General features: G+C 54.5%; 9 non-coding genes across 9 annotated transcripts; all 9 read right to left on the bottom strand.

Moving 5' to 3' along the window:
• Positions 1-157: 157 nt before the first annotated feature.
• LOC137778243 (small nucleolar RNA SNORD116) lies at positions 158-249 on the bottom strand. Its single transcript, XR_011076820.1, has one exon. It is a non-coding gene; the product is annotated as a small nucleolar RNA SNORD116 (small nucleolar RNA).
• A 389-nt stretch (positions 250-638) lies between these two features.
• Positions 639-730, bottom strand: LOC137751768 (small nucleolar RNA SNORD116). The gene has a single exon (XR_011070954.1). It is a non-coding gene; the product is annotated as a small nucleolar RNA SNORD116 (small nucleolar RNA).
• A 2,458-nt stretch (positions 731-3,188) lies between these two features.
• Positions 3,189-3,280, bottom strand: LOC137752447 (small nucleolar RNA SNORD116). The gene has a single exon (XR_011071181.1). It is a non-coding gene; the product is annotated as a small nucleolar RNA SNORD116 (small nucleolar RNA).
• A 2,408-nt stretch (positions 3,281-5,688) lies between these two features.
• LOC137778231 (small nucleolar RNA SNORD116) lies at positions 5,689-5,780 on the bottom strand. Its single transcript, XR_011076813.1, has one exon. It is a non-coding gene; the product is annotated as a small nucleolar RNA SNORD116 (small nucleolar RNA).
• Positions 5,781-6,169: 389 nt separating this feature from the next.
• Positions 6,170-6,261, bottom strand: LOC137751760 (small nucleolar RNA SNORD116). Its single transcript, XR_011070951.1, has one exon. It is a non-coding gene; the product is annotated as a small nucleolar RNA SNORD116 (small nucleolar RNA).
• Positions 6,262-8,719: 2,458 nt separating this feature from the next.
• Positions 8,720-8,811, bottom strand: LOC137752362 (small nucleolar RNA SNORD116). Its single transcript, XR_011071170.1, has one exon. It is a non-coding gene; the product is annotated as a small nucleolar RNA SNORD116 (small nucleolar RNA).
• A 2,408-nt stretch (positions 8,812-11,219) lies between these two features.
• On the bottom strand, positions 11,220-11,311 carry LOC137778220 (small nucleolar RNA SNORD116). The gene has a single exon (XR_011076802.1). It is a non-coding gene; the product is annotated as a small nucleolar RNA SNORD116 (small nucleolar RNA).
• Positions 11,312-11,700: 389 nt separating this feature from the next.
• Positions 11,701-11,792, bottom strand: LOC137751757 (small nucleolar RNA SNORD116). Its single transcript, XR_011070943.1, has one exon. It is a non-coding gene; the product is annotated as a small nucleolar RNA SNORD116 (small nucleolar RNA).
• A 2,458-nt stretch (positions 11,793-14,250) lies between these two features.
• Positions 14,251-14,342, bottom strand: LOC137752270 (small nucleolar RNA SNORD116). The gene has a single exon (XR_011071125.1). It is a non-coding gene; the product is annotated as a small nucleolar RNA SNORD116 (small nucleolar RNA).
• Between the last annotated feature and the right edge of the window lie 1,109 nt (positions 14,343-15,451).

Genomic DNA, 15,451 nt, shown 5'->3' with positions numbered 1-15,451 from the left:
GTCTTCCCATGTAGATGGACATCCCAGGCTCCTTTCCACATGGCTCTTTCTGCACGAGAAGCCCGCCACCCTCAAGTTGAACAATGTTGCTGCACACGCCCACAGTAGCAAATGCGACATGGACCTCTCCCTAATTTTCCTTTGGGAGCCACGTGCTGGACCTCAGTTAGGATGAGAAGATGGTAGGTATTGCTCATTCATTTTGTTTAGATTTTGAAGGAATGCATTTATGGGAGTCATCATCGATCCACGCAGCTGCTCAAAGGCTGGACGTGCAAAGTCGCGGATTGTCAGCAAGCTAAAACCTCTCAGCAGTAGGGAGCGGCCAGACTCGAGCCACGGGGCAGAAAGTGCACCCAAGTCTCAGGGCATTGGAGCTCGGGTTCCCCAGGAAGAGCCCGGAATGTGACGGGGTAGTCTCGCCGCACAAGTCCCCGTGGCCAAACATCTAGGTTTCTTCAAAGAAGTTCCGTTTACCCCCACAAGGTTTCTACCACGAACCTTGTCAAGCCAGAGGCGATGCCCTTGGGTCGTACAGAAAGCTATTGGCATTGGAGATATTCCAATGCCCAAACTGGCAGGGCAAACCCTTGCAGCAACTGGGTAACTTGCCCTGGCGCATTGTATTTTCGCCCCCGGGACTGTCAGTGACATGACCGCGGAGAAACCTGAGACCCATTCATTGGTTCAGAGTTCCAAGCAGTGCATTTATGGGAGTCATCATCAATCCACCTGCTCAAAGGCTGCACGTTCAAAGTTGCAGGCTCCACCGCAGGGCAGCCAACGATCTCAATCATGTCAGCAGTCAGGAGCGGCCAGAGCCGACCCACGGGGCTGCCAATGGAGCTAAGGATCATGGCATCGGATCTGGGGTGCCACTGGAAGAGCCAAGAAGGTGAGGGTGTAGTCTCAGGGCACAAGTCCCCGTGGCCAAACATCTAGGTTTCTGCAAAGAATTTCCACTCACCACCACAAGGTTCCTACGAGGATCCTCAAGTACTTCACGCCAAAATCACTCTGAGACTCTTTTGCCTCGACTTGCCTCAACTTGCCGCACTGTCCTCACTTCGCCAGGTTTCATGGACTATACAGAGGGCCCCATGCTGCTGCAGGTGTTTGTTCCCGGGCACTCCACCACCTGCCTCAGTGTGACAGAACACAGGGATGTTTGAGAAAAGTGAACGGGGGCACAGAGGCAAAGGGTGATACTGCCCAGCGAAGTGCGCTGCGATGTGCGCTATATCTCCCCTCAACATTTCATTTGCAGCCCATCATGTCTGTGTGTCCACAGCCAAACGTGAATGCATCATGGCACAGATGCCTTCAGAGTGCACGGGCATCAACACAAAGAGCACGGCCGTCCATCAAACCCCTGGTATGGGCCTTGAACTTCCCCGCCTGAGCCGCCTCCCCACCGACACAGCATAGGGATGTCATCCTGAACCGCTGAGACACCCTCAGGGGAAATGGGATTACTCAGCGTAAGAGCCACTGCCCTCTGGGGAACCAAACCACTCCTGGCGCATACGCTTCCACACAATGGACTCAGCCTCAAGGGGAAATGTGGTCCCTGAGATCTTCCACAAGGGAACGACCCTTGGACAAATGTCACGACCTCCAACAAAAGCAGCTTGTAGGGACCGGTGACAAATCGCACCAGAGGAACTCCTGGACTGAATAATGGAGATTCACCTGTAGCCATACTTCCTGGCCTGCTGCCAAGACTGGCAACCTACCCTTAGCCCACACACAAAGCTAATGGCACGGGAACCATTCCGATGCTCAACGCGGCGGGGAAACCCTTGCAACAATGGTGTAACTTGCAGTGGTGTCTGGCACTTTCACACTCTGGGCCCATCAGTGACGTGACATTGGGGAAACCGTGAGGCCCAGGTACTCTACAAGCAACTTGTTACCCACAGCCATGCAACGAGAGAACCCAGACAACAGCCTAGACACTTGAACCGGTATGATTTGTCTGGCCTGTGGCCAGGCTCGCCGGATACCACAGTCTCGACGCACCAGCGGGTGGCAGGAAAAATGACACCCACACCACACATCCTCTCCTGCCCTTAAAACTGTAGCCTTTCCTTGGCAACCGACTCCCTTGTTTCTGCATGGTTGCGCCCAATGACCTCCTAGTAGAGCTCCAATCCTCAGGGAACGCTATGTGGGCCGGGTATAGAAATGATGCTTGGCTGTCCTCAGGAACACCTTCACATCTTCAACACAGGGGGAACGTGGCCAGACAGGGAAAAAACACCCCAAGGCCTCTAAATCGGCCCCCATGAGAAGACACCATACTGTGCCATGAAGGCAACCTTTCGCTGGACAAGGACCCGCCATGAAGCAAATCGACCAAGGAGAGGAAAGAGGCGGGACAGTCCACAAAGGTGCTCCCGTATTCTCTCCCTACACGTGCCTCCAGATGCTCCTGAGGGAATCCCAAATGTGTTCCGGGGACCCCATGGCCACCGTCGATCTATCCACCCACCAATAAACCTGTGGGCTTAGTCAGCCATCTCACGTGTCTCTTTCACTCGCCTTGCCTTACTCTCTCTCCACCGGGATCCCAACGTGTCACGGCAAGATGCCAGAGCCACCCCTCACCAAGGAAGCTTGCCGTGACCAAGCTTGACTAAGGCATTTTCCAGCCCCTTCACACAGCACACACAAGCAGGACACAACCCGAGGAGGAGCCATCAGATTGCCTAAACTCCCAGGAACACTGGCCCATTTGATTTCTCCCCTCATCAGGAGAAACCTAAATTGCATATGGTCTCCCAAGCAGAACATGACAAAGAAGCCTGCCCTAGGCCTGGAATCCTGTTCTGACCCTGAGCCTACAGACTTCTGTTTCTTTGAGGCCACAAGGCAATGACCAGCAGGTGGGGGCAGCCTGTAGAACACAAGCGCTGGTGGCAGAACCAGCAATGGCGCACGCTTCCTCTCCTACCTGCATGCTGAACCGTGACAGGGGACAGCAGTCCTGGCTAGACCAAGGAACAAAGAGACGGCAAGCTGTCGCAAGCCTTCCCACCTGTATTGGCATCCCAGGCTCCTTTCCCAATGGCTCTTCTCCCCATGAGATGACCACAACCCTCAACTTGAACAACGTGGCTGTGGACACCCACAGCCGCAAATGCAATGTGAACCTCTCCCTACTTTCCTTTTGGGAGCCACGTGCTGGACCTCAGTTCCAAAGAGGAGACGGTAGGGATTTTTCACTCATTTTGTTCAGATTTCCAAGGAATGCATTTGTGGGAGTCATCATCGATCCAAACACGGGCTCAAACGTTGGACATGCAAAGTTGCAGATTCCACCATGGGACGGCCAGCGAGCTGAATCATATCAGCGTACAGAAGTGGCCAGAGCCGAGCCATGGGTCAGGAAATGCAGCCAGTTCTCAGGGCATGAAAGCTCGTGTTCCCCGAGAAATTACCAGAAGGTGAGGGTGTAGCCCCGGTGCACACGTTCCTGTCGCCAAACCTTTAGGTTAAGCAAAGAAGTGTCCCTTACCGCAACAAGGGTTAAAGCAGGATCCTCATGGAATGCACGCCAGGACCCATCCGAGACTCCTTCGCCTGGCCTCGCCTTGCCACGCCGTCCTCCTTTCAACGGGTATCAGGGATTATACGGATGGCCCCAGGCTGCTGCTAGCATTCTTTCCCTGGCATTCCACCTGGCTCGGGTGAGAGAACACACGCAGGCTTGAGGAGGGTGCACGGGCACAGCGAGGGACAGGTCGATACCACCCAGTGATGTGTGTTCTATCTCTCCTCAACATTTCATTTGCTGTCCGTCTTGCCTGTGTGTACGCACCCAAACGTGAAAGCATCGTGGCACAGGCGCCTTCAGAGCATGCGGCCATCAGGACAAAGAGCGCCACCGGCCAACAACACCCTGGTCTCGGGCCCTGAAATTCCTCTCCTGAGCAATCTGCCCCGCATCACAGCAAAACGATGTCTTCCTGATCCCCTGAGACACCCTCAGGACAACTGGGCCCCCTCAGCCTAAGAGCAAGTGCCCTCTTTGGCAACAAACACGCCCTTGGCACTTATGATTCCACACAGTGGACACACCCTCAAGGCGAGAGATCTTCCACAAGGGAAGGGCCCTTGGCCGAATATGACGACCTCCATCAAAAGCGGCTCGTAGGGACCCGTGACAAAGGGCACCTGAGGAACCCCTGGACTGATCAAGGGAGACTCACCAGCAGGCATACTTCCTGGTCTCCTGCCAAGCCAGAGGAACTTCTTAGGACCGCAACCAAAGCTAATGGCAAGGGAGCCATTCCAATGCCCAAAGTGGCGGGGCAAACCCTTGCAGCAACTGGGTATCTTATTGTACCACCTTGCACATTGTCTTTCTTCCCTTCAAGGACTAGACCTTGGAGAAACCATGAGACCCTGGTCCTCCAGAACCAACGTGTCACCCACAGCCGTGCAATGAGGGAACGCCTCCAACATCCTGGACCCTTGAACCGGCATGACTTCTCTGGCTTGAAGCCATGCATGCTGGAGATCACAGGCTCGCAGCACCAGAAGGCGGCAGGACAAAATGACCCCTGCAGCACACATTCACTCCAGCCCTTAAACCTGTAGCATTTCCTTGGCAGCCAACTCGCTTCTTTCTGCATGGTTGGGCCCAAAGACCTCCGGGAAGAGCTCCAAACCTCAGGGAATGCTATGCCGACTGGGCATAGCAATGACGCTGGGCTGTCCGAAGGAACACCTTAACATCCTCAACATAGGGGCAAGGAGGCCACACAGGGACAAAACATCCCAACGGCTCCAAATCGGGCCCAGTGAGAAGACACCATACTGTGCTGTGAAGGCACCATTCAGTGGAACAAGGACCCGCCGTGAAGCACATTGAGAAAGGAGAGGAAAAGGTTGGGATGGTCCATGAATGTGCACCTGTGTTCCTTCCCTACACGGGACTCCAAATGCTCCTGAAGATATCCCAAAAGAGTTCCGGGAACCCTATGTCCACCGAACATCTATCCACCCAACAGTAAGCCTGTGGGCTTAGCCAACACTCTCACGTGTATTTCCCACTCGCCTTGCCTTCCTCTCTCCACCAGGATCCAGACGAATCCACCCCTCACCTAAGTAGCTTGATATCCCCTGGAATTGCCTAAGGCATTTTCCAACCTCTCCACACACAACACACAAGCAGGACACAACCCAAGGAGGAGCCAACAGCGTCGCCCAAATCTGTGGGACGGTGGTCCATTTGATTTCCCCTGACCATCAGGGCAAATGTAAACTACATCCCACCTCCCAAGCTGAACATGACATAGAAGCCTGGCCTGGCCAGGACTCCTTCTCTGACCCTGAGTGCAGAGACTTCTGCTTCCTTGCGGGAACAAGGCAACGACCTGAGCTCGAGGGTGGCCTGTAGATTTCGACGGGAAGCCAGAGGAGTACCAGTGGCTCACGCTTCCTTTCATACCTGCATACAGACCGCGGCAGGATATAGCAGTTTTGGCTAGACTCAGGTGTCCAGAGACATCAAGTTGTCCTTAGCCTTCCCATGTAGATGGACATCCCAGGCTCCTTTCCACATGGCTCTTTCTGCACGAGAAGCCCGCCACCCTCAACTTGAACAATGTTGCTGCACACGCCCACAGTAGCAAATGCGACATGGACCTCTCCCTAATTTTCCTTTGGGAGCCACGTGCTGGACCTCAGTTAGGATGAGAAGATGGTAGGTATTGCTCATTCATTTTGTTTAGATTTTGAAGGAATGCATTTATGGGAGTCATCATCGATCCACGCAGCTGCTCAAAGGCTGGACGTGCAAAGTCGCGGATTGTCAGCAAGCTAAAACCTCTCAGCAGTAGGGAGCGGCCAGACTCGAGCCACGGGGCAGAAAGTGCACCCAAGTCTCAGGGCATTGGAGCTCGGGTTCCCCAGGAAGAGCCTGGAATGTGACGGGGTAGTCTCGCCGCACAAGTCCCCGTGGCCAAACATCTAGGTTTCTTCAAAGAAGTTCCGTTTACCCCCACAAGGTTTCTACCACGAACCTTGTCAAGCCAGAGGCGATGCCCTTGGGTCGTACAGAAAGCTATTGGCATTGGAGATATTCCAATGCCCAAACTGGCAGGGCAAACCCTTGCAGCAACTGGGTAACTTGCCCTGGCGCATTGTATTTTCGCCCCCGGGACTGTCAGTGACATGACCGCGGAGAAACCTGAGACCCATTCATTGGTTCAGAGTTCCAAGCAGTGCATTTATGGGAGTCATCATCAATCCACCTGCTCAAAGGCTGCACGTTCAAAGTTGCAGGCTCCACCGCAGGGCAGCCAACGATCTCAATCATGTCAGCAGTCAGGAGCGGCCAGAGCCGACCCACGGGGCTGCCAATGGAGCTAAGGATCATGGCATCGGATCTGGGGTGCCACTGGAAGAGCCAAGAAGGTGAGGGTGTAGTCTCAGGGCACAAGTCCCCGTGGCCAAACATCTAGGTTTCTGCAAAGAATTTCCACTCACCACCACAAGGTTCCTACGAGGATCCTCAAGTACTTCACGCCAAAATCACTCTGAGACTCTTTTGCCTCGACTTGCCTCAACTTGCCGCACTGTCCTCACTTCGCCAGGTTTCATGGACTATACAGAGGGCCCCATGCTGCTGCAGGTGTTTGTTCCCGGGCACTCCACCACCTGCCTCAGTGTGACAGAACACAGGGATGTTTGAGAAAAGTGAACGGGGGCACAGAGGCAAAGGGTGATACTGCCCAGCGAAGTGCGCTGCGATGTGCGCTATATCTCCCCTCAACATTTCATTTGCAGCCCATCATGTCTGTGTGTCCACAGCCAAACGTGAATGCATCATGGCACAGATGCCTTCAGAGTGCACGGGCATCAACACAAAGAGCACGGCCGTCCATCAAACCCCTGGTATGGGCCTTGAACTTCCCCGCCTGAGCCGCCTCCCCACCGACACAGCATAGGGATGTCATCCTGAACCGCTGAGACACCCTCAGGGGAAATGGGATTACTCAGCGTAAGAGCCACTGCCCTCTGGGGAACCAAACCACTCCTGGCGCATACGCTTCCACACAATGGACTCAGCCTCAAGGGGAAATGTGGTCCCTGAGATCTTCCACAAGGGAACGACCCTTGGACAAATGTCACGACCTCCAACAAAAGCAGCTTGTAGGGACCGGTGACAAATCGCACCAGAGGAACTCCTGGACTGAATAATGGAGATTCACCTGTAGCCATACTTCCTGGCCTGCTGCCAAGACTGGCAACCTACCCTTAGCCCACACACAAAGCTAATGGCACGGGAACCATTCCGATGCTCAACGCGGCGGGGAAACCCTTGCAACAATGGTGTAACTTGCAGTGGTGTCTGGCACTTTCACACTCTGGGCCCATCAGTGACGTGACATTGGGGAAACCGTGAGGCCCAGGTACTCTACAAGCAACTTGTTACCCACAGCCATGCAACGAGAGAACCCAGACAACAGCCTAGACACTTGAACCGGTATGATTTGTCTGGCCTGTGGCCAGGCTCGCCGGATACCACAGTCTCGACGCACCAGCGGGTGGCAGGAAAAATGACACCCACACCACACATCCTCTCCTGCCCTTAAAACTGTAGCCTTTCCTTGGCAACCGACTCCCTTGTTTCTGCATGGTTGCGCCCAATGACCTCCTAGTAGAGCTCCAATCCTCAGGGAACGCTATGTGGGCCGGGTATAGAAATGATGCTTGGCTGTCCTCAGGAACACCTTCACATCTTCAACACAGGGGGAACGTGGCCAGACAGGGACAAAACACCCCAAGGCCTCTAAATCGGCCCCCATGAGAAGACACCATACTGTGCCATGAAGGCAACCTTTCGCTGGACAAGGACCCGCCATGAAGCAAATCGACCAAGGAGAGGAAAGAGGCGGGACAGTCCACAAAGGTGCTCCCGTATTCTCTCCCTACACGTGCCTCCAGATGCTCCTGAGGGAATCCCAAATGTGTTCCGGGGACCCCATGGCCACCGTCGATCTATCCACCCACCAATAAACCTGTGGGCTTAGTCAGCCATCTCACGTGTCTCTTTCACTCGCCTTGCCTTACTCTCTCTCCACCGGGATCCCAACGTGTCACGGCAAGATGCCAGAGCCACCCCTCACCAAGGAAGCTTGCCGTGACCAAGCTTGACTAAGGCATTTTCCAGCCCCTTCACACAGCACACACAAGCAGGACACAACCCGAGGAGGAGCCATCAGATTGCCTAAACTCCCAGGAACACTGGCCCATTTGATTTCTCCCCTCATCAGGAGAAACCTAAATTGCATATGGTCTCCCAAGCAGAACATGACAAAGAAGCCTGGCCTAGGCCTGGAATCCTGTTCTGACCCTGAGCCTACAGACTTCTGTTTCTTTGAGGCCACACGGCAATGACCAGCAGGTGGGGGCAGCCTGTAGAACACAAGCGCAGGTGGCAGAACCAGCAATGGCGCACGCTTCCTCTACTACCTGCATGCTGAACCGTGACAGGGGACAGCAGTCCTGGCTAGACCAAGGAACAAAGAGACGGCAAGCTGTCCCAAGCCTTCCCACCTGCATTGGCATCCCAGGCTCCTTTCCCAATGGCTCTTCTCCCCATGAGATGACCACAACCCTCAACTTGAACAACGTGGCTGTGGACACCCACAGCCGCAAATGCAATGTGAACCTCTCCCTACTTTCCTTTTGGGAGCCACGTGCTGGACCTCAGTTCCAAAGAGGAGACGGTAGGGATTTTTCACTCATTTTGTTCAGATTTCCAAGGAATGCATTTGTGGGAGTCATCATCGATCCAAACACGGGCTCAAACGTTGGACATGCAAAGTTGCAGATTCCACCATGGGACGGCCAGCGAGCTGAATCATATCAGCGTACAGAAGTGGCCAGAGCCGAGCCATGGGTCAGGAAATGCAGCCAGTTCTCAGGGCATCAAAGCTCGTGTTCCCCGAGAAATTACCAGAAGGTGAGGGTGTAGCCCCGGTGCACACGTTCCCGTCGCCAAACCTTTAGGTTAAGCAAAGAAGTGTCCCTTACCGCAACAAGGGTTAAAGCAGGATCCTCATGGAATGCACGCCAGGACCCATCCGAGACTCCTTCGCCTGGCCTCGCCTTGCCACGCCGTCCTCCTTTCAACGGGTATCAGGGATTATACGGATGGCCCCAGGCTGCTGCTAGCATTCTTTCCCTGGCATTCCACCTGGCTCGGGTGAGAGAACACACGCAGGCTTGAGGAGGGTGCACGGGCACAGCGAGGGACAGGTCGATACCACCCAGTGATGTGTGTTCTATCTCTCCTCAACATTTCATTTGCTGTCCGTCTTGCCTGTGTGTACGCACCCAAACGTGAAAGCATCGTGGCACAGGCGCCTTCAGAGCATGCGGCCATCAGGACAAAGAGCGCCGCCGGCCAACAACACCCTGGTCTCGGGCCCTGAAATTCCTCTCCTGAGCAATCTGCCCCGCATCACAGCAAAACGATGTCTTCCTGATCCCCTGAGACACCCTCAGGACAACTGGGCCCCCTCAGCCTAAGAGCAAGTGCCCTCTTTGGCAACAAACACGCCCTTGGCACTTATGATTCCACACAGTGGACACACCCTCAAGGCGAGAGATCTTCCACAAGGGAAGGGCCCTTGGCCGAATATGACGACCTCCATCAAAAGCGGCTCGTAGGGACCCGTGACAAAGGGCACCTGAGGAACCCCTGGACTGATCAAGGGAGACTCACCAGCAGGCATACTTCCTGGTCTCCTGCCAAGCCAGAGGAACTTCTTAGGACCGCAACCAAAGCTAATGGCAAGGGAGCCATTCCAATGCCCAAAGTGGCGGGGCAAAACCTTGCAGCAACTGGGTATCTTATTGTACCACCTTGCACATTGTCTTTCTTCCCTTCAAGGACTAGACCTTGGAGAAACCATGAGACCCAGGTCCTCCAGAACCAACGTGTCACCCACAGCCGTGCAATGAGGGAACGCCTCCAACATCCTGGACCCTTGAACCGGCATGACTTCTCTGGCTTGAAGCCATGCATGCTGGAGATCACAGGCTCGCAGCACCAGAAGGCGGCAGGACAAAATGACCCCTGCAGCACACATTCACTCCAGCCCTTAAACCTGTAGCATTTCCTTGGCAGCCAACTCGCTTCTTTCTGCATGGTTGGGCCCAAAGACCTCCGGGAAGAGCTCCAAACCTCAGGGAATGCTATGCCGACTGGGCATAGCAATGACGCTGGGCTGTCCGAAGGAACACCTTAACATCCTCAACATAGGGGCAAGGAGGCCACACAGGGACAAAACATCCCAACGGCTCCAAATCGGGCCCAGTGAGAAGACACCATACTGTGCTGTGAAGGCACCATTCAGTGGAACAAGGACCCGCCGTGAAGCACATTGAGAAAGGAGAGGAAAAGGTTGGGATGGTCCATGAATGTGCACCTGTGTTCCTTCCCTACACGGGACTCCAAATGCTCCTGAAGATATCCCAAAAGAGTTCCGGGAACCCTATGTCCACCGAACATCTATCCACCCAACAGTAAGCCTGTGGGCTTAGCCAACACTCTCACGTGTATTTCCCACTCGCCTTGCCTTCCTCTCTCCACCAGGATCCAGACGAATCCACCCCTCACCTAAGTAGCTTGATATCCCCTGGAATTGCCTAAGGCATTTTCCAACCTCTCCACACACAACACACAAGCAGGACACAACCCAAGGAGGAGCCAACAGCGTCGCCCAAATCTGTGGGACGGTGGCCCATTTGATTTCCCCTGACCATCAGGGCAAATGTAAACTACATCCCACCTCCCAAGCTGAACATGACATAGAAGCCTGGCCTGGCCAGGACTCCTTCTCTGACCCTGAGTGCAGAGACTTCTGCTTCCTTGCGGGAACAAGGCAACGACCTGAGCTCGAGGGTGGCCTGTAGATCTCGAGGGGAAGCCAGAGGAGTACCAGTGGCTCACGCTTCCTTTCATACCTGCATACAGACCGCGGCAGGATATAGCAGTTTTGGCTAGACTCAGGTGCCCAGAGACATCAAGTTGTCCTTAGTCTTCCCATGTAGATGGACATCCCAGGCTCCTTTCCACATGGCTCTTTCTGCACGAGAAGCCCGCCACCCTCAAGTTGAACAATGTTGCTGCACACGCCCACAGTAGCAAATGCGACATGGACCTCTCCCTAATTTTCCTTTGGGAGCCACGTGCTGGACCTCAGTTAGGATGAGAAGATGGTAGGTATTGCTCATTCATTTTGTTTAGATTTTGAAGGAATGCATTTATGGGAGTCATCATCGATCCACGCAGCTGCTCAAAGGCTGGACGTGCAAAGTCGCGGATTGTCAGCAAGCTAAAACCTCTCAGCAGTAGGGAGCGGCCAGACTCGAGCCACGGGGCAGAAAGTGCACCCAAGTCTCAGGGCATTGGAGCTCGGGTTCCCCAGGAAGAGCCCGGAATGTGACGGGGTAGTCTCGCCGCACAAGTCCCCGTGGCCAAACATCTAGGTTTCTTCAAAGAAGTTCCGTTTACCCCCACAAGGTTTCTACCACGAACCTTGTCAAGCCAGAGGCGATGCCCTTGGGTCGTACAGAAAGCTATTGGCATTGGAGATATTCCAATGCCCAAACTGGCAGGGCAAACCCTTGCAGCAACTGGGTAACTTGCCCTGGCGCATTGTATTTTCGCCCCCGGGACTGTCAGTGACATGACCGCGGAGAAACCTGAGACCCATTCATTGGTTCAGAGTTCCAAGCAGTGCATTTATGGGAGTCATCATCAATCCACCTGCTCAAAGGCTGCACGTTCAAAGTTGCAGGCTCCACCGCAGGGCAGCCAACGATCTCAATCATGTCAGCAGTCAGGAGCGGCCAGAGCCGACCCACGGGGCTGCCAATGGAGCTAAGGATCATGGCATCGGATCTGGGGTGCCACTGGAAGAGCCAAGAAGGTGAGGGTGTAGTCTCAGGGCACAAGTCCCCGTGGCCAAACATCTAGGTTTCTGCAAAGAATTTCCACTCACCACCACAAGGTTCCTACGAGGATCCTCAAGTACTTCACGCCAAAATCACTCTGAGACTCTTTTGCCTCGACTTGCCTCAACTTGCCGCACTGTCCTCACTTCGCCAGGTTTCATGGACTATACAGAGGGCCCCATGCTGCTGCAGGTGTTTGTTCCCGGGCACTCCACCACCTGCCTCAGTGTGACAGAACACAGGGATGTTTGAGAAAAGTGAACGGGGGCACAGAGGCAAAGGGTGATACTGCCCAGCGAAGTGCGCTGCGATGTGCGCTATATCTCCCCTCAACATTTCATTTGCAGCCCATCATGTCTGTGTGTCCACAGCCAAACGTGAATGCATCATGGCACAGATGCCTTCAGAGTGCACGGGCATCAACACAAAGAGCACGGCCGTCCATCAAACCCCTGGTATGGGCCTTGAACTTCCCCGCCTGAGCCGCCTCCCCACCGACACAGCATAGGGATGTCATCCTGAACCGCTGAGACACCCTCAGGGGAAATGGGATTACTCAGCGTAAGAGCCACTGCCCTCTGGGGAACCAAACCACTCCTGGCGCATACGCTTCCACACAATGGACTCAGCCTCAAGGGGAAATGTGGTCCCTGAGATCTTCCACAAGGGAACGACCCTTGGACAAATGTCACGACCTCCAACAAAAGCAGCTTGTAGGGACCGGTGACAAATCGCACCAGAGGAACTCCTGGACTGAATAATGGAGATTCACCTGTAGCCATACTTCCTGGCCTGCTGCCAAGACTGGCAACCTACCCTTAGCCCACACACAAAGCTAATGGCACGGGAACCATTCCGATGCTCAACGCGGCGGGGAAACCCTTGCAACAATGGTGTAACTTGCAGTGGTGTCTGGCACTTTCACACTCTGGGCCCATCAGTGACGTGACATTGGGGAAACCGTGAGGCCCAGGTACTCTACAAGCAACTTGTTACCCACAGCCATGCAACGAGAGAACCCAGACAACAGCCTAGACACTTGAACCGGTATGATTTGTCTGGCCTGTGGCCAGGCTCGCCGGATACCACAGTCTCGACGCACCAGCGGGTGGCAGGAAAAATGACACCCACACCACACATCCTCTCCTGCCCTTAAAACTGTAGCCTTTCCTTGGCAACCGACTCCCTTGTTTCTGCATGGTTGCGCCCAATGACCTCCTAGTAGAGCTCCAATCCTCAGGGAACGCTATGTGGGCCGGGTATAGAAATGATGCTTGGCTGTCCTCAGGAACACCTTCACATCTTCAACACAGGGGGAACGTGGCCAGACAGGGAAAAAACACCCCAAGGCCTCTAAATCGGCCCCCATGAGAAGACACCATACTGTGCCATGAAGGCAACCTTTCGCTGGACAAGGACCCGCCATGAAGCAAATCGACCAAGGAGAGGAAAGAGGCGGGACAGTCCACAAAGGTGCTCCCGTATTCTCTCCCTACACGTGCCTCCAGATGCTCCTGAGGGAATCCCAAATGTGTTCCGGGGACCCCATGGCCACCGTCGATCTATCCACCCACCAATAAACCTGTGGGCTTAGTCAGCCATCTCACGTGTCTCTTTCACTCGCCTTGCCTTACTCTCTCTCCACCGGGATCCCAACGTGTCACGGCAAGATGCCAGAGCCACCCCTCACCAAGGAAGCTTGCCGTGACCAAGCTTGACTAAGGCATTTTCCAGCCCCTTCACACAGCACACACAAGCAGGACACAACCCGAGGAGGAGCCATCAGATTGCCTAAACTCCCAGGAACACTGGCCCATTTGATTTCTCCCCTCATCAGGAGAAACCTAAATTGCATATGGTCTCCCAAGCAGAACATGACAAAGAAGCCTGGCCTAGGCCTGGAATCCTGTTCTGACCCTGAGCCTACAGACTTCTGTTTCTTTGAGGCCACACGGCAATGACCAGCAGGTGGGGGCAGCCTGTAGAACACAAGCGCAGGTGGCAGAACCAGCAATGGCGCACGCTTCCTCTACTACCTGCATGCTGAACCGTGACAGGGGACAGCAGTCCTGGCTAGACCAAGGAACAAAGAGACGGCAAGCTGTCCCAAGCCTTCCCACCTGCATTGGCATCCCAGGCTCCTTTCCCAATGGCTCTTCTCCCCATGAGATGACCACAACCCTCAACTTGAACAACGTGGCTGTGGACACCCACAGCCGCAAATGCAATGTGAACCTCTCCCTACTTTCCTTTTGGGAGCCACGTGCTGGACCTCAGTTCCAAAGAGGAGACGGTAGGGATTTTTCACTCATTTTGTTCAGATTTCCAAGGAATGCATTTGTGGGAGTCATCATCGATCCAAACACGGGCTCAAACGTTGGACATGCAAAGTTGCAGATTCCACCATGGGACGGCCAGCGAGCTGAATCATATCAGCGTACAGAAGTGGCCAGAGCCGAGCCATGGGTCAGGAAATGCAGCCAGTTCTCAGGGCATCAAAGCTCGTGTTCCCCGAGAAATTACCAGAAGGTGAGGGTGTAGCCCCGGTGCACACGTTCCCGTCGCCAAACCTTTAGGTTAAGCAAAGAAGTGTCCCTTACCGCAACAAGGGTTAAAGCAGGATCCTCATGGAATGCACGCCAGGACCCATCCGAGACTCCTTCGCCTGGCCTCGCCTTGCCACGCCGTCCTCCTTTCAACGGGTATCAGGGATTATACGGATGGCCCCAGGCTGCTGCTAGCATTCTTTCCCTGGCATTCCACCTGGCTCGGGTGAGAGAACACACGCAGGCTTGAGGAGGGTGCACGGGCACAGCGAGGGACAGGTCGATACCACCCAGTGATGTGTGTTCTATCTCTCCTCAACATTTCATTTGCTGTCCGTCTTGCCTGTGTGTACGCACCCAAACGTGAAAGCATCGTGGCACAGGCGCCTTCAGAGCATGCGGCCATCAGGACAAAGAGCGCCGCCGGCCAACAACACCCTGGTCTCGGGCCCTGAAATTCCTCTCCTGAGCAATCTGCCCCGCATCACAGCAAAACGATGTCTTCCTGATCCCCTGAGACACCCTCAGGACAACTGGGCCCCCTCAGCCTAAGAGCAAGTGCCCTCTTTGGCAACAAACACGCCCTTGGCACTTATGATTCCACACAGTGGACACACCCTCAAGGCGAGAGATCTTCCACAAGGGAAGGGCCCTTGGCCGAATATGACGACCTCCATCAAAAGCGGCTCGTAGGGACCCGTGACAAAGGGCACCTGAGGAACCCCTGGACTGATCAAGGGAGACTCACCAGCAGGCATACTTCCTGGTCTCCTGCCAAGCCAGAGGAACTTCTTAGGACCGCAACCAAAGCTAATGGCAAGGGAGCCATTCCAATGCCCAAAGTGGCGGGGCAAAACCTTGCAGCAACTGGGTATCTTATTGTACCACCTTGCACATTGTCTTTCTTCCCTTCAAGGACTAGA

This window comes from Eschrichtius robustus, chromosome 1 (assembly GCF_028021215.1).
Source record: "Eschrichtius robustus isolate mEscRob2 chromosome 1, mEscRob2.pri, whole genome shotgun sequence".
NCBI classification, from domain to species: domain Eukaryota; kingdom Metazoa; phylum Chordata; class Mammalia; order Artiodactyla; family Eschrichtiidae; genus Eschrichtius; species Eschrichtius robustus.
This window is presented reverse-complemented; position numbering and strand designations above follow the sequence as displayed.